Source organism: Pelecanus crispus, chromosome 2, assembly GCF_030463565.1.
Source record: "Pelecanus crispus isolate bPelCri1 chromosome 2, bPelCri1.pri, whole genome shotgun sequence".
Taxonomy (NCBI): Eukaryota; Metazoa; Chordata; class Aves; order Pelecaniformes; family Pelecanidae; genus Pelecanus; species Pelecanus crispus.
The window spans coordinates 173836190-173854920 of NC_134644.1; positions in this window are offsets into that span (position 1 = coordinate 173836190).

Here is an 18731-nt window from a genome sequence, read left to right on the forward strand (position 1 = left end):
TGGACACCAGGTGCCCACCAAAGCTGCTCTGTCACTCCCCCTCCTAAACTGGACAGGGGAGAGAAAATATAATAAAAGGCTCGTGGGTTGAGATAAGGACAGGGGGAGATCATTCACCAATTGCAATCACAGGCAAAACAGACTCAACTCGGGGAAATTAGTTTAATGTATTACCGAGCAAATCAGAGTAGGGTAATAAGAAATAAAACTAAATCTTAAAAAGACCTTCCCCCCACCCCTCCCTTCTCCCCAGGCTTAACTTTACTCTCAATTTTCTCTACTTCTTCCCTGCCAGTGGCACAGGGGGACAGGGAATGGGTGTTGTGGTCAGTTCATCACGTGTTGATGCTGCTTCTCCTTCCTCCTCAGGGGAGGACTCCTCACACTCTTCCCCTGCTCCAGCGTGGGGTCCCTCCCACAGGAGACAGTCCTCCATGCACTTCTCCAAAATTAGTCCTTCCCACAGGCTACAATTCTTCACAAACTGCTCCAGTATGGGTCCCTTCCATGGAGTGCAGTCCTTCAGGAGCAGACTGCTCCAGCGTGGGTCCCCCATGGGGTCACAAGCCCTGCCAGCAAACCTGTTCTAGCATGGGGTCCTCTCTCCACAGGTCCACAGGTCTTGCCAGAAGCCTGCTCTAGCATGGACTTCCCACAGGATCACAGCCTCCTTTGGGCACACCCACCTGCTCCGGCATGGGGTCCTCCACAGGCTGCAGGTGGCTATCTGCTCCCCCGTGGGCCTCCATGGGTGCAGGGGCACAGCTGCCTCACCAGGGTCTTCACCACAAGCTGCAGGGGAATCTCTGCTCCGGTACCTGGAGCACCCCTCCCCCTGCTGCTTCACTGACCTTGGTGTCTGCATAGATGGTCCTCTCACGTATTCTCACTCCTATCTTCTGGCTGCTGTTGTGCAGGTTTTTTTCCCCTTTCTTAAATGTGTTATCACATAGGTGCTACCACCACTGCTGATCAGCTCAGCCTTGGCCAGTGGCAGGTCCATCTTGGAGCCCACTAGCATGGGCTTCATTGGACACGGGGGAAGTTTCTAGCAGCTTCTTACAGAAAGCCACCCCTGTAGCCTTCCCTAGCTACCAAAACCTTGCCAAGCAAACCCAATACAAGTGCAAAGCTGTTGACTGCTTTCTGCTGTTGTCACTAGGCCAAAAGCAAGTTCTACCAGAAGTTAAAAATGTTCATATCTCTGTTATGAACCTCTGACATCTGCTAGTGAGCTCTCTGAGCCCCTGCTCAGGATCTGGTGGGGGACTGTTTCCCAATTCCTACAAAGCTCCTGATGCTTGTGTTTCCTTGGACCTCTTGCTTGGTGAGATCTCAGCTGCCTCTGCTGACTCCAGGGGCTAGGATGAAAGAAAAATCAAAGGAAGTGCAATCTGTGTGCTTTTCAAATGCTTATCTGCCCTGTTGGAGCGTAAGAGAGCTCCCACCTCATGGGAGCAACCACTTTTTGTCCACAGAAAAGCATATGATGAGCACAACAAGCCCCAAGGAGGCTTCAGGATAAAATCTGTTTGTGGAAATGCCATCAGCCACTGTAAAGTACCTTTCCTGCAAGACCCAGACCTATCAACTCCTCAGGCATCAGCCTGTGTGAAACCAGTGCTGGGAAAAACTCTAAGAAAGGTTAGGGAGACAGGATTTCCCTGCAGTGCCAAACTTTGCAGACAGAGCTTGTCCTCCTGATGTTCACAGCACTCATCCTCTTTGGGAGAAAGACACTACTTTAGGCTGTCCTCCCCCTGCACAGTTCTCATGGGGTGGGCAGCACTCTGCCGGACCTTCTCACTCTTCCCAGCCACCCTCATCCTCACGTTCAATATCCCTTGTCTCTGTGGTCTCTGGACAACCAGAACCAAAAGCAAGTTGATTTTCCAGACTTATCAGCACTTCTGCAAGCACCAGGGGTGAGAAACAGCTTAGTGACTCCTTTATTGTCTCAAAAAACACATATTTGTCAAAAAGGTAGTGACCCTTACATCTGTTGGGCCAGGCACAGGGGATCTGTGTGCTGCCTTTTTTGTCTGTTCATTCGTTGAACCCTAAAACTGGGGATGAGGTGGAAAGTAATCACATGCTCATTTTATTTATATATATATATATAAAGGAGAGGTGTCTGAGGACTGAAGGAAAGCCAGCGCCACTCCAATCTTCAAAAAGGGCAAGAAAGAGGACCCAGGAAACTACAGGCCAGTTAGCCTCACCTCCATCCCTGGAAAGGTGATGGAACAGCTCATTTTGGATGTCATCTCTAAGCATGTAGAAGAAAAGAAGGTTATCAGGAATAGTTAACATGGATTCACCAAGAGGAAATCATGCTTGACCGGTATGATAGCCTTCTATGATGGCATGACTGGCTGGGTAGATGGGAGGAGAGCAGCGGATGTTGTCTACCTTGACTTCAGCAAGGCTTTTGACACTGTCTCCCACAACATCCTCATAGGCAAACTCAGGAAATGTAGGTTAGATGAGTGGACAGTGAGATGGGTTGAGAACTGGCTGAATGGCAGAGCTCAGAGGGTTGTGATCAGTGGTGCAAAGTCTACTTGGAAGCCTGTAGCTAGCGGTGATCCACAGGGGTCAGTACTGGGTTCAGTCTTGTTCAACTTACTCATCAATGACCTGGATGAAGGGACAGTGTGTACCCTCAGCAAGTTTGCTGACGATATAAAACTGGGAGGAGTGGCTGATACACCAGAAGGCTGTGCTGCCATTCAGCGAGACCTGGACAGGCTGGAGAGTTGGCTGGAGAGGAACTTAATGAAGTTCAACAAGGCAAGTGTAGGGTCCTGCACCTAGGGAGGAATAACCCCATGCACCATTACAGGTTAGGGGTTGACCTGCTGGAAAGCAGCTCTGCGGAGAAGGACCTGGGAGTCCTGGTGGACAAGTTAACCATGAGCCAGAAACGTGCTCTTGCAGCCCAGAAGGCCAACAGTTTCCTGGGGTGCATTAGGAAGAGTATGGTCAGGAGGTCGAGGGAGGTTATCCTCCCCCTCTACTCTGCCCTGGTGAGGCCATATCTGGAGTTCTGTGTCCAGTTCTGGGCTCCCCAGTTCAACAAACACAAGGAAGTACTGGAGAGAGTCCAGCGGAGGGCTACGAAGATGGTTAGGGAACTGGAGCATCTATCTTATGAGGAAAGGCTGAGAGAGCTGGGTCTGTTTAGCCTGGAGAAGAGGAGACTAAGAGGGGATCTTACCAATGCTTACAAATATCTTAAAAGCGGGTGTCAGGAGGATGGGGCCAGGCTCTTTTCAGTGGTACCCAGCAACAGGATAAGGGGCAACAGACACAAACTGAAACACAGGAACTTCCATCTGAATATGAGGAATAACTTCTTTATTTTGAGGGTGACAGAGCACTGGAACAGCCTTCCCAGAGAGGCTGTAGAGTTTCCTCTAGAGACACTCAAAACCTGCCTGGACACAATCCTGTGCAACCTGCCCTAGGTGAACCTGCTTTAGCAGGGGGGTTGGACTAGATGATCTCCAGAGGTCCTTTCCAACCCCAGCCATTCTGTGATTCTGTGAGATATAGATTTAGATTTAGATTTAGATTTAGATTTAGATTTAGATATAGATAGATATATAGATACAGATATAGATGGTATAGATATAGATAGATATGCGACAAAATTACACCATCACCCTCAGTCTCTCTGGGTCTTGGATGGATAACCTGGCTGCAGCCCATCATGACTTTCCCAATGCCACACCTCCCCTGCCCCTAGCTAGCTTTCTGGCACAGCTCAATGTAGAGTGGTTTAGAAGAGAAATCCCACCAGTCTTGCTTCCTTCAACCCTATGAATGCCACTGTCTTCACTTCTCTCCATACCTGTTCTTCATGCACAAACAGACATGCAGACAGTCCTGCTCACTCCCTCCTCTACGAAAGCAGTCTGGCAGGGAGCACACTCATCACTCCACCTTTAATTAATACCTGCTGCCTGAAAAGTACAGTGCTGGCTACCATCTCTGAAGAGCCTACAGTCCTGCCAACAGGTTGATAGCTCACATCTATGAGTTAGGGCAGGACATATACTCCCAGCTGCAGCCTTCCAAGCCACACGGGTACTAAAGAAGAGCAACAGCACTGTCAACACAAATCATTTGGCACATGCTCTGGGCCAAATTCCCTACAGAGAGCCTGAACACTGCTACTGCTCTATACCCTTATAACAGCAGGCATTCCCTTAAGTAAAACCCCCAAAGGATCCTGAAGCAAATAACACCCTGCACTTCAGGACAAGGTGGGAGAAATCCAACTAAGTCTTCCTGTTTGCGCCTGGGCTCTAATTCTTCAAATCTCACCTGAGGAGAATCCTTTCTTGAAGTCATGCATTTTAAAGCAGTGGGAATCAGACATCTCCTGTCCCAGAGCTTGTTTGCTGCTCAGGCCATTCCCTAGCACTTCAGGAGAAAGCGGTAGGAATGGCATCAATAAAAATACACAGAAGTAAATTGAAGAAAAAACAAAAGTTGATAAACAAGGAGAGAAAAAGCCTTCTTCCCTGTTGAACAGGAGGAGCAAAGAAGCATGTGTTTACTCAGCGGAAAGCTGTATAATACAGGCTTTCTCAGCTGCAATCTTTAGAAACTCCACAGTCACATTTTTATCGAGGAAGGAGCACCTTAAACAGGAATGTCTACAGCTGAACTGCAGCCTTGTCATGAGCAAAAGTTTATTACCAGCCTTATCAGACAGGAGACTGAAATTTGTCTTTAGGCAATGTACTGCTGAAAAGGATTGTCAGGATCACCAAGAAGATGCTCAAGGCATAGCTGGTGTCCCATGCTCTGTGCAGCCTTGCTGGATCCTGTGGGAGATTTGGGTGTATCTCTGGATCTGACAAGGCTTAGGTGGGAACAGGTGATTTCTTTTTTCACTGCACTACATCTCAGAGGTTAGCTTTAAGCAGTTTTAATCACTCTCATAATGAGCAGTGATTTTGATGATTACAGCCTCAGAATTAGGTATTAATGGTTTTATGAACTTCATCACATCTAAATTTTGGCTTAATTTGCCTGTCTTACACAGGGAAACCCCAGGCCAGATGTTCAGACCTTTTCACCAATGGGAGGTAGGTAGGTAAATGTTTTGTAGGTTCTGGACTGATCTTTTTACTCAGAGACATAAGGGACAACTGCCAGCAAAAGGCAAGCAAATTTTTCAGTCAAGCTTGGGCCCCCCTGACCTTCTCCAGGTGAAAAGCAGACATAAGAAATCCTGGTTTCAGAGACATTCACAAACATTAATTCTCCAATAGGAACAGCGCAAACTTTATTGTGTGTATTTTGTTATATTCTCCTAAATATTTTGGCAAATTCAAGGTGAATTCACAAAGAGTTTCTTCCAATAAGTTGGGTCTTGAAAGCCAGGGTGTGTTGACAGTTAGGAGAAATAAAAAGGGAAAGGAACAGCAAAACCAGCCATATAAACCCCTAGTTTCAGTGAGGAAATATTTGACCTGTTGTACAACACAACTTCTCTCCCATGGAGAACTCCTTACAGACCAGCAGAGGGAGCAGAGACGCAGAGGGTTGGATTACCAGACTGGTGGTAGAAATCCATCCATCTCTAGAAATCTCTTCTTCATTGCTTTCCAGACACAGAAAGTGCCCATTTGAACAGAGCAATATGAACTTTATAGCAAACTAAATCTGGCTCAAGAAAGATGCTGGTCACAAGGAAAAAATGCCACATACTTTGCCAGCAGTAACAATTAAATCCATGGATGTAACCAAGAAGAGCCGTGGCTGAGAATACCAAAAAGTTGAAACTTGAGTGGCTGGTGAGGAACAGGGATAGAAGGGTTTCCTAAGACAAGATAAACCCTCAAACATCTGCTACTTCCCATCCCTCCATAAGGCCACCTTAATGAGCTCTGTTTGTTAGATAGGACAGAAAGACGTCAAGGGAAAATGTCTAACACAGCATCCAGCTGAAGGAGGAAAAGCATAGAGCAGGTGTTGTAATTGCACTCAGTTATTTAGCTGTAGATGACTCCACACCAGCTCTTAGGAATAATGCTCTGGGCCACTTTCTCAGAGCCCCACTGTGCTCAGCACAGAGGTCTTCAGCTCCCTTCAGAGCCAGAAAGATCTGGAGATGTGAGGGCTGACACTGTTGTTGTCAGACACTGATGCATGGGCAGTAGGAGAACAAAACCAGGATAAAAGAGAATTATTCTTACAATAGAGCATCTGTTCCACTTTGTTCTGCACAAGCGTAGTTTGGAGGAGAATAGAGACCCCCAAACACTGGGTATGCTTGAATTTATGCATGCTTTCAAACAACTTAATTCGGTAGATCATTCAAATAAAGCAGCAGCATTTTTCACTTAAATGTGAACATCCAGGAGAGATAAAGTAAAATTTACGGAAGTGCTTACTGGTTCTGAGTGTCTTCATTAGCAATTGCCATATCTGAGGTGCTTGATAGAGGCTACTTTTCAGAGCAGATGTGAGCTCAAGGACCCTCAAGTACCACAGGTCACTAGTCTCTCTGAAATAGATGGAGACTTCAGCAATAACAAGAACTGGCTTCGCAGCGCTAGGAACCCGGGGTAGGGAGAGTGTTACTGTAATAAATCAACAGCTGCAGTTCACCGATACAAAGTTAATAATAATGTACCTATTAAATGCTGTTTGGCTCATGATATTAGGCAGCTCTTCAACATCTTCTGTGCTGAGGTGTTTTCAGAAGGTAGATGACTCCTGCCCACCACAGCTGAGGCAAAGACTTTGGGTGACTGTTCATATCTGAGACACTTAGAAAGGATTTCCCACATTTCCACATGCCTTATGGGAGTAATTTTCTGCCTGGAAAGGTTATGTTGGTGCACATGTCTCCATGGCAGGAGCACAGCGAAAGAGGTCAATAACCGTAATTGAGCAGGAGATCACAGTAGGGACAAGAGAGCAATCGCTGGTACCTGCTCACTAGCCCAAGGCACTGTAACACATTCATCACCTGAATGCCAAAGGTGACAAGCAACACTTCTTTTCCCCCTGTTTGACAAGAACTTTCCTCAATTTCCCTCAATTTGCTTCCTGCCTTTTGCAGTGGGGGACATCTCCTGGGGATGGAGGCTGGCCTAGGACTCACCTGAATGGAGTTTGGGCTAGGACTTGTGTTCCCAAGAGAAGCCGAACAGGTCTGCCACTCCTTTGCAGGGGTCTGCACCTCTACACGCCACTGTGGTGTTTAGTAAATCTGACGTGGTTATATGGAAGAGGGATCAAAGAAATGAAAAAAAGAAAACCCCTAGGGATGACATATATCACCAGGATACAATATATAAAGCGATATATAAAGCCAGGAGGCAAGATATATAACCCTGCTAAAGGAAGTCTAAGCAGACATATTAATTTATAAAAAAAAAAGGAGGATCTATGAAACTAAGTCTCATTCTTAATACTTTACTTAAAATAACACTGTGTGTTTTCTTCTTGTTGCCCTTTCTTCTACACAGAAGAAGGAAAGCAAAGGCTTCACGAGCCTTTATGATAAATTGCACGTAGTTAGAGCATGCAAGGTATTTACAAGTTGTGGTTAATAGAAATGTTTATCAAAGACAATATAATTACCAGACAGTTTGGGTGCCTGAAAACAGAGCTGTTAAAAAAAGATGGGGAAGAAAAGCCGGAGGAGTAACTGAAAGAGAAATTCACAGGGACATATGTAAAAGCAAGTGGCTTTCAATCCTAACTGGTGTCTGAGCTTTCTTTGCATAGAGCAACAAGCATATTATGGCAGGGCAGTATGACCAAGGAAAGCAAGAAATACCTGTATTAGTGAGAATAAATAACAACAATAAAAGGTCAGGGGGTGTGGAGGGTGTCCCTATCCGTTGAGGGCATGTTTATTGAGTAAGACACTCGGGTCGCATCCTCAACTGAGCCGAATGGGATTTACGTACACATTTAAGGTTAAGTACATCCTTAAGTGTTTTGTCAATGGCAATCCCTAGGTAATTAAAAAGCCACCTTTGAAATGCCATCTCAGAGCAGTGCTGGGGGCTGCTTTATCAGAGAGAGATGCCATCTGCAGGCGAGATGTACCGCAGTGGGATTCCCCACAAGCAGTAATTGCAGAAAGAGTCATCCATGTGACTTGGCCAAGCTCCAGGCCAGGCGAACACCTCCTTCAATCCTAAATCCCATAATGATCATCACGGATATGGCATGCCTCACGCTGCCTGTCCTGAGCTGCCAGGCAGCATTACCATTTAGCAACTCTCCCGTTCCATCCCTTGAGGAGGCTGAATTTCAGCACAGAGGGAAAGTAATCACTGTGTATTTTACACCTTGTGAACTCTGGCTGCAAGACAGACATTGCAGTGAGCACCAGTGATTATATTCCTGATATGCTCAATCATTCAGCCAATGGAGTCCTACTAGACAAATGAACAAGTAATGTCTTTACATCCTGTTTACATGGAATTCCCTTTAAAACTGTGGTCCATCTGTGCAGATTCATTTGACTCAGAGACTATGTGCTGGTTTTAGCTGTGATAGAGTTAATTTTCCTCATAGTAGCTAGTATGAGGCTATGTTTTGGATTTGCGCTGGAAACAGTGTTGATAACGCAGGGATGTTTTACTGACTGCTGAGCAGTGCTTACACAGAGTCAAGGCCTTTTCTGCTCCCCACCCCACCCCACCAGCGAGGAGGCTGGGGGGCCAGAAGAGAAGAAGTTGGGAGGGGACACAGCCAGGACAGCTGACCCCAGCTGACCAAAGAGATATTCCATACCGTATGACATCATGCTCAGCAATAAAAAGCTGGGAAAAGAAGAAGGAAGGGGAGGGCTTTCGGAGTGATTGCTTTTGTCTTCCCAAGTAACCATTGTACGTGATGGAGCCCTGCTTTCCTGGAGATGGTTGAATACCTGCCTGCTGATGGGAAGTGGTGAATGAATTCCTCATTTTGCTTTGCTTGCGTGCACGGCTTTTGCTTTACCCATTAAACTGTCTTTATCTCAACTCACAAGTTTTCTTTCTTTTACCCTTCCGATTCTCTCCCCCATGCCACTGTGAGGGGAGTGAGTGAGCAGCTGTGTGGTGCTTAGTTGCTGGCTGGGGTTAAACCACAATAGACTATCTGACTCTTTTACTCCATTCCCAATGGGTGTCTTTTGAAGGTAATTTTTTTTAAAAAAAAAGCTGCACTATTTAGTGTATGTTGAGCAAATAATTTGCTCTTGCCATTCTTTGTTTGCAAATGGGTCCAATACTCACCTCACCTGGAGCACACTGGTGTGAAAGGGTTAATAATATTCGCAAAAAGGGCTTTAAAAGCCCTTAGACACAAAGGCAACACCTTCCTCCCAGATAAGCCACAAAGCAAAGCTCCTCAAACAGCCTGGCTACTGCTACTGCAGCCAGGTTCAACATGGAAGCGGGAGTCACTCCAGTTAGTGGATTGTAATTGATGCTTTCATGGCCAAAAGGCCTCAGATCCCTGTAAATGCAACCTCCCTATGGCAAACGCTGTGCTTGTAAATTAAAATATTTCTGTGCTTGTAAATTAAACAATGCCTGGGGATGTGTTCTGTGCTAGAACACCATCATCTCACCCGACCCTGGAAAGGTTTTAGTCCCAGTCAACTAACACCTTGCTCATTTGAGAAAAAACACATGGAGAATTACAAATAACTGATTTTTAAAGTTCCTTACAGAAAACATTAATTGCAAACAAATCAAAACAAGGCTACACAATGCTATATGGAAAGATACTATAAATAGTCCAAACTGACAAGTAGCACAATTTTATCAGCATAGCAAAAAGAATAACCTATTCCTGCTAAAACTCTTGTGGTTTTTACGATGTTAAGAAACGCCAACAGGAGTCAGATGTTTTGGGTTAAATCATGTGAAAGCTGCTGGTGTTGAAACAGAAGGAATCTGTGTCCCCCCGCACATGGGAATCACAGCATCTCCAGGGCACAGCGTATCTTTTCTTCTGCAATCTCTAACATAAAGTTGCATTATTACAAATACGGTGACTGCATATGCTTAATTTATAGCCTTACTTCCAGGCAAACTCCATCAAAAATTTAATCTAATTTTTATATTCAATGGTTATCTAAACCAGCCTGATTTTGTACTGTGGCTGATGCTGGCTGTTCAGATGGAAAATTCATTCTTTCTGCCCCTCTCACCTGTGCTCATTTCTTTTGATCCCTCTTCCCTTGATGTGTCTTTTTTTATTATCTTAGGCTAAAAACATTAACTTAGATAACTCTGCAAAACTTTATCTGTCCTGCTACCTCCCTGTCAGCATCATTTGCCAGTAACTCACTATTTATTCTTTATATTCAAGAGCAGTCTTTTCACTCAACACTCAGGCAGCAGTGAGTCTAATAAATGCACCTAAATGTCTACCATTATCCCCCAGAAAATCTGTACAGTTAGAAGTTAGTATGGACCAGGGAATATTTCCAATAGCTTTGATGCAGTCCTCCTACTTGGGAGGGTAAGAGAATTTGCAGCATTTGCACAGGCATTTCTTGCCCATTGATCTCAGTGGCAAAAATAATAATTGAAAAACAAGCCCAAAACCAACCAAACAAAAGAAAAAACCCTTACAAGGTTATTTAAGTTACTAATAGAGATATAGGCATTGCTTTTCAAAGCACATGTTTGTCACTTTGTCTTTGGAATTTTTAAAAAGGTTGCCATGGCTTCAGAAATGAATGGCCAGAAGAAAACCTCAGACTACACTGCCTCAGTTCCTGCAGAATTTATGTTAACCCCACTGCCACTGTGCTGAGAGCAATACCTCACCTTTGGCAAAAATCTCTCTTTTAAAAAGGCTTCCAACCTTGAGCTGAAGACCTCAGCGAGAAGATGTACCTATTGGAGCTGATCCAGAGAGAAGTAAAACCAGTCATCAGTGGTCTAGAAAATGTGGCCAGGGAGGAAAGAGAAAAAGTACTGAGGTGATTTAGTCTTGGAAAGAGCCGATGTGAGGCTGCAGCTAAGCAAAGGTTTTGCAGAGGATATCTTAGCACCAAAAAACACAAAAGGTTGAGAAATGGGTGGAAGAAATCCATAAAGACAAGTCTTTCATAAAAAAGCAGAATGGTCTGAATGCCACCTCCTTCTCATGAAGCCACAAAGCCACAGGTAGCCAAAATTAGGGGGATATTGTGGGAGAAAGCAGTTTTTTCTGGCTTTTTCTTTTATAATCTTTCCCTGTGTAAACCACTAAGGGCCAACATCAGAGGCAGCACATGAGCCAGACGGATGTTTTGGTCCAACCAGGGATGGTCGTTCTCCCCTTCCTAAGCAGGAGGAGCCCCACAGCTTCCCCGGGTAGTTCTCTCCAATGCCTGATCAGTCCTACTGCTAAAAAAAGCCATTGCTTATTCATGCTACAATCATTCCAGTAATTAATAGAAAATTAATTCAAACCAGGCTGCTATGCCCCTGAGAGCGTGCGACCTTGCTTTGTGCAGTGAAGAAGAATTAGCCAAGGTCCATCCAATGTGAACCATCAACATGGGAGAAACAGATTGTCCCTGAACTCCTTTTTTCCTTCCATACAGGGTTTGTGGACCACAAGGGAGGAACGGCACCAGTTACCTTTCCTATTACCTCTTTATCTATTCCCTGGCCAGCAATTATTTTGTATCATCCTTGATATTTTCTTGCAATCCTTGACATATTCTTTGGTGTCTTTATCCTTTTCCTTTGGGTTTGGGTTTCTGGTTTTGGTTGTTTTTGTTGGGGTTTTTTTGTTGCTGTTGTTCACCTCTAGATGCTGTTCTTATAGTTCCATAAGTCTTAACCTCATCTATAGAAGTATGGCTTATGCAGTTGCATTGCTTGTCCATCCCTCTATCTATCCACTTGTCTGCTCATGCATCTGGCTGGCTATCACCCTGCCCAGGTTCAAGCAAATTCAATGAGGAGAAAGGTCTCAAAGGTCTAGACATATTCTATTTTCTGAAAATAGGTCACGCAGAGGAGAAACATCAAAATGAGTTCTCCCACCAAAGGAATCACAGCTCTTCAACAACTCTTAGAAGCAGCAGCCAGCTGTCCAGCAGAAAATCCATACCCTGAACATAATGCCTTTTGCTCAGCCAAGGAGGAAGGAGTCATGGGAGGGAGCCAAAAAGCAGGTAATGATAGATAAACAGGGAACTGGGAGCTTAGAGGACATAGAATCATATAATCATTTAGGTTGGAAAAGACCTTTAAGATCATCCAGTCCAACCATTAATCTAACACTACCAAGTCCACCACTAAACCAATTAAGGGTAGAGTAGCAATTTCATGTTTCCTGGCTTGGTAGGTATATGTCTGGGAAACTAAGCTTCATTAGTTTTGCTGCTCATCAGAAAAATTCACCCCTTTGGCTCTGCCTGGGCTGCAGACTCTGTAAATCCGTCCCCTCCGTTTAGGTCCTGTCAGAACTCTGTTTTAATCCCAAGCACATTCCAATCTCTACCCTTTGGCATCACAGTTTTTGCTGAAGAGACTGAGAAGGCAGTTGTTAAGTCGTGTGCTCAGTGCAGGGCTGTGGTATCGATTACAAAATAATCCATGCTTGGGGTCTGTGGTACCTCTGAAAAGGTTACGGCGAAGCAGGATGTGCAATTTGTAAAGGTCAAGTAGGGGAAGGGATCTCTGACTCCTGCCTGGGGATGTGTGAAGGATGATTTCAGTCCAGTGACAAAACCAAAAATGTAACTGCTCGGAACAGCTTTGAGTCACACCATATATATGAACACTTTTTTTTTTTTTTTTCCCCCTTTTATGTGTGCATCTATTGTTGAGAATCTGACAAAAGGTAACTGTCTACAAGGTAGTGGTCTATTTAGGTCTGAGTACCCAAGCTCCCACTGTAGTCAGTAGAGATTTAGCCAACAAATGGAGCTGGGGGGGACAATTGTTCTGACCAAATTCAGGTGTCAGCTTTAGGATAAGTTTGGCAACACCCCAAGCTCTCTGACCAGATCTCCCCTGAGCATGGAGTCGCCTGGTTGGTATGGGTAGATACAACACCCTAATTGCATCAGATGAGCTCATCTTTAGTGGCTGATGTGGGAAGAAACTCAGAGAATCACTGAATCAGAGTGTGATACAGGCAGTTAAAAACTGGTAATCTGAGGATACACCAAAGAAAACTTTGAGGATACAGCAAGGAAACTATGAGGTAATGATAATTTTTTTCTAACCTGTATTGATTACTGTGGCTACTTAGATACTGTCAGGACAGGAGGGCAATGCTTAGAATTAGAAACAATTTCATTCCCCTGGTGCTGCTTGCCAAAAAGCCTCCTAGCCAGTACTTAAAATAGGATATAAAGGCAGAATAAAGTCCTCTCTTCAGAGCCATTCCTATACACTTTATTTAGCAAAAAAAGCTCTCTCTTCATAATGACTCCAAGAAAATGTAGGTTGATTTTTCAAATCGATTTTCCAGCTAAACAGTTAAAACAAGAGGAAATGACAGATATTAATCAGAATTCCCATTATCTCTCCTGGTTTGTATCACTCATCTTTTGCTTTCCTAAGCATTGTAGCATTTGATAAAGCAGCCAGGAAAAAAACTTTTTTAATGAAACAGTTTTTGTAAGAATTTGCCAATTCATCAAAATCAAATTGCTTCACAACACTGCATCTCTCTGGCCCAATTAGTTTATTAGTTAACTCAAAGTGGAACAGTTCTAAGAAGAGGGACAAAGACAAATACAGTCTGAATTCCAATATCTGTGCATAGAGCATCTGCTCAAGCAAAAGGAAGCATGACTTAAAAGGACTAATCCTGTATCTCCCGCATCTTAATTGCATGTCCTAACCAGCAGAGATTGGCTATTCTAGATTGATCTTGCACTCTCTACCTGGGTTTGATTACAAAATCCATCCTGGACTTAAAATAGCTTTATTATTTCTGCAGAACATTTCTTTGTCAACAAAATGGTATTTTCCAACCCGGAAAACATTTTGTCAACAAATTCACAATCAAGTCACAAAACAGCCCTGACAAATTTGTTCCCTCATGAAGATATTTTCCCCATATGTAAGACCATGAACTGAGCTCCTGTGCCACAGTTTCTCCCCTAAGCTGTGTTAAACTGGGATAAGCAGTACCACCCAAGAGTGCTGACCTCAAAATGAGAACAAGAAGGACAAAGGAGGGACCATAAGTGGCCATGCATTGAATGCACCCACTTCCACATGGGAAGCAACTGTCCATGGTGGCCCCATATGGGGCTTGGTGTGTCCAGCCATCAGGTCTACCCTTTTCTACCTGCAGCAGCTGGACTGGAAATCTTGGGTTCTTCCCCACTGATGTTCTGTGGTTTCCTACAGGGGCCAGAGCAATTAAATAATTTTCCTGATGGAAGGAAAAGGACGCAGACTATGAAGCAGCTAGGGTGCTTGAGGGTCCTGGTCTGAGGTCTGACGTTGCTCTGTTGTGTGATCTCAGGAAAGTCATGTTTTCTGCCTGTATTTCAAACTACCTTTTGCTACATTGGTCCACAGAAAATTGCAATGCCTGGTATGTGAGGGGGCAAGAAAGTGTTTTGTGAGGACAAAGCAAGCACAGAACTGCTTTGTGATCATAGCACAGGCTACTGTCCCCACACTTCACCCCAACTCCAAAGCGTAGGCGTAGGAAAATGCACTCCTTTTTTCTGGCAAACCACTCAGAGACGTGCAAGGCATCGCCAGCAGAAGCTGGCAGGGATCCCACACTCCGAGTCTTTTACAACCAAAAGAGCTTAGCAATTAGCAAAATAACAAAAAAAAAAAAAAGTCAAATGCATTTTTGATGCTCTGAAGTTTCTGAGATTTTAAACAAACAGTCTGGGCTGCTCCCACACATTGAGAGGTCTGTGCACCAGCAACGAAGCAACAGCACCACCGTATGGGGATCTCCAACCCCTACAGCCCTCAGAATCTTGACCATCTACAGTTTGCTCCGCAGACAAGATTAGCAGCATGGTGGGATTAATTTGCAGCAGTGCATTGATTTCATAGTGGTCAGCAGGAACGTGTGTAATGCGAAGGTAAAATTTTTCTCCAAGGCTCGTTGGGCTATCTTCTGAAATCTGAAATCCTGAATGGGAATAGCTGGTTGTTTGGGTCTGTGCCTAGACCCTTGTAGAAATATTCAAGGTCAAACAGGCTTCTTGCTTATTAAACCTTTAGAATGCTCACAGGTTGTACTTGTTTGTGCCCACAGATCTCAAAACACTTCCTTTATGATGCAGGACTCACGAGCCCTATTTGCCATTAGAGGAAAGAGGTACAAAGAAGGGAAGGCACATGCAGAGGTCCCTCAGCAGCCCACTGACAGAGACCCCAAGACCTTTCTGTCTTTGCTCAATGTTCTACTCTTAATGACAGCTCTGGTCTCCATTCCTGGACCCTGGAAGATGTCTCAGGCAGCCTAGCCTTGCCTCCATGTGCTCTGAAGCTTACATGAACAGTAAACCTACATGTAAATCTTTGTAGTGTGAGCTAGACCATGTCATGAAACAATGATAAGCATCTGCAAGATGTAGCAGCTGGAGCCTATCTCTGCTGGCAGTCGAGGGCAGCTCTGGAGCAGCAGGAACGATGTTTCCTGCTGCTGAGCCAGCATCATGCCTGTCCATCCCAAGACATGCACACAGAAGAGTAGAAAACAGCCAAGAGCTTGGTGAGAAAAACTTAAGGCTGAGATAGGGGGCATACTGTGGCCTTTTGTCACAAGCAGAGCAAAGCCTGCCTGTAATCACATACAAGGTTAGAAGAAGGTGCACAGCACCAACCACTCTGGCTCCTCCTGACTGCTAGCTATCCATCCATAGAATCATAGAATGCTTTGGGTTGGAAGGGACCTTGAGAGATCATCGAGCCCAACCCCCCTGCAGTGGCCAGGGATTGAACCTGTGAACTTGGCATTATTAGCACCGTGTTCTAACCAACTGAGCTAACCCGGCTGGTCATCTCTGTGGACATCTGTATATCTACTTGTTTTTAAATCTTCCTCTCCCCTTATCTACCCATCTGTCTTCCTGTCTACCCAATCACATGCCGCATTTAGGATCCGTGCTTCCCTCCTTACAGGCAAGTCTGCAATGCGATTTGCCTTACTGCCATCTAGTGACTCACTCTCATTTATTCCCCACTCGTTCTGACTTGGGACAGTTCAATGCTCCTGAAGCTGCTCGCGTTCCCAGGAGCACAGCTGTGCAGCCATTAGAAATTGCCACTTCGATGCCTAAAACTGGCCACTAAAATCCCTTACCATACATCCCATATCCCCACAGCCTGTGTGGATTTGCAGACATCGCTGCAGACAGCACCAGCTCATTCACTGCACACATACCAAACACCTTCCAGGAGTGGAAAAGTCAGTAAGATTCCCTCTGCAGCCCATTGCAACCTCCACACATGTACTTCAGAACATCCTGAAAGGGAGCTGCAAGCCATGCTCATGCTGAGGAAGCAATGCCATGACCTCTCTTTAGGGCTGGGCAGCTTTGGACAGCATTTCCTCTTGCTCTTGCACTTAATTTTGGCTTGAATTAAGGCATCCAAGAAGGTGTTACACCTCTGAGCTCGGAGGCTGGAGACTCTGCAGGATGCCCTGATGATTCAGCTCTTTCAAGGACTATAATTCATTCAGGACCTTGGATGAGTGTGTGGAACTTCATCTTAAGTTTTCTCTTTGCTGGGTTCTGGGTTTTTTTTTTCTCTTCTGCTTATAAAAGCCATCCCCACAAAAAAAGGCAGTCTGCGATTGAAGTCTTAATACATTATCTCTGTCATCTTGCAGGCTTCCTTACAGCCTCTTCAGAGCACCTAGCCAAATGGTTGCCACAGTCCAGGAAACTGGAGCAACTTTCTTTTGCCTTTGGAGACACTCAGTATCTCTATCCAGATTTCCCAGGCACTGTTTCACCTATTGCTCTTCTTGTCCCCAAATTTCCAGCTCATGCCTACCACTGTTATGCAGCCCCTCAATATAATCTGTGACACCATGCTGTGTACCATGTTCTGCCACCACTTTCCCAGCCTGACACCAGGCAGGTAAACCAGCAAAGAGCAAATAATCAAGTCCTCTTTCCCTCCCTCCTCAACTGAAAGCTCCAGACCTGGATCTATCAGGAATCTGCAGTGACAACACAAAATAGTATTAAAAAAAACCCTAAACCCAAGTGATTTGTAGACATCCTTAGATTCCCAGGGGAAATAGATGGTCTTTTTTCATGCAGTTAGATGAACTGGGGATTTTATAACGCCAGGCAAATAAAAAATACAATGCATACACAATCCTATGGACAACTGCATGTTAATGTATGTGTAATAATTATAATGGGGCATGTTTGCCATCTTCAGGAGTCGAGCAGGAACTGCACACAAATGTTCAAAAAACAGTGAGAAGCAACAGTTGATGTAAGGATATAGGAATTACTGGGTTCTTACACAGCCTCAGGCTGCAGCCAAGCAGGACTGGGACATGGACAGGCTCTTAGCTGTGTGCGTCTCTTTCACAGCACTGTAAGTCCTGGTCTTCACTGGCAGGCCTGTTGCTGTTAGAAAAGGAATAAAAAGAAATAATAGTACAGGAGAGTTTGACTGGCTGCTAGTCAGGCTGCTGAGGAGGAAAAGAGCACTCCTTCTTGCTTAGCCATGAGTTGCTTGAAGGAAGAAATATTTAATTCAAGGCCTGGGTGGATTTGATGGGGAGACCAGGTTATGCTTTCCCCATGGCCCTATTCTTCCCTAACACAAGGAACCAAACCCTACAGGAACAATCATAAGGGACTGAGAAAGAAAAATAGCCTTAAATATCTCTGAATAAAGAACACCAGAGTCTGAAAACATATTGCCACTTTTCTATGCAGCTGTTCTATAAAAGTTGGCTATAAATGAGACAAGAGTTTGCAAAAATATGATGAAGCAAATGTCAACAGTCACAGAAAGATGTTGTGTTGTTTGTTGGGTTTTTTTTTTTTCTTTTTAAACAGAAGTTCAAGAGTCCAAGGGGAAGCACTTAAGATCCCCACAGAGGAAACAGGATTTGCAAAATCATCCCCTGCACCAGATTCTCCACTGCTGTAAATCAGGGCAGTGTCATTAACTTCAGCAGACTCAGTCCAGCTAACCTTTTATCACTTACCCCACAGCCACTGATCAAGAGCAATGATCCACCAACACACCACCATACCTTCCTTTCAGTTTGAAAAAGTGCCTGGAGTCCTAAGAGCTAAACTGCATGAGAGCCAAGTCCCTGCAGGCTATTACTGCAAAGCGCTAAGTTCCTGAGATTTAAGAAAAACCCTAAATAAAGTGAGAAACCATGGCAAACTGAATTTAGCAGAAAGGCCTACTCGCTGATGAGGTGGGGTGAGAAGCAGAAAAGGCCTTGACTCTGTGTAAGCACTGCTCAGCAATAACAAAAATATCCCTGTATTATCAACATTGTTTTCAGCACAAATCCAAAACATAGTCCCATGCTAGCTGCTCCGAAGAAAATTAACTCTATCCCAGCCAAAACCAGCACAAGACAATACATAGAAATAAGGGCAAATGGGCACCTGGACAGCTGGAAGAGACCAACGCACTGTAGTTTGCCCACATACCTTGCTACCACATGCCACGAGTGTCACGGAGACACTCACACATGCAGATAAATAGCTGGAGGTGTTTATTAAAAGAACATTTTGTCCTTGATTTGAACACAATAACTCCACT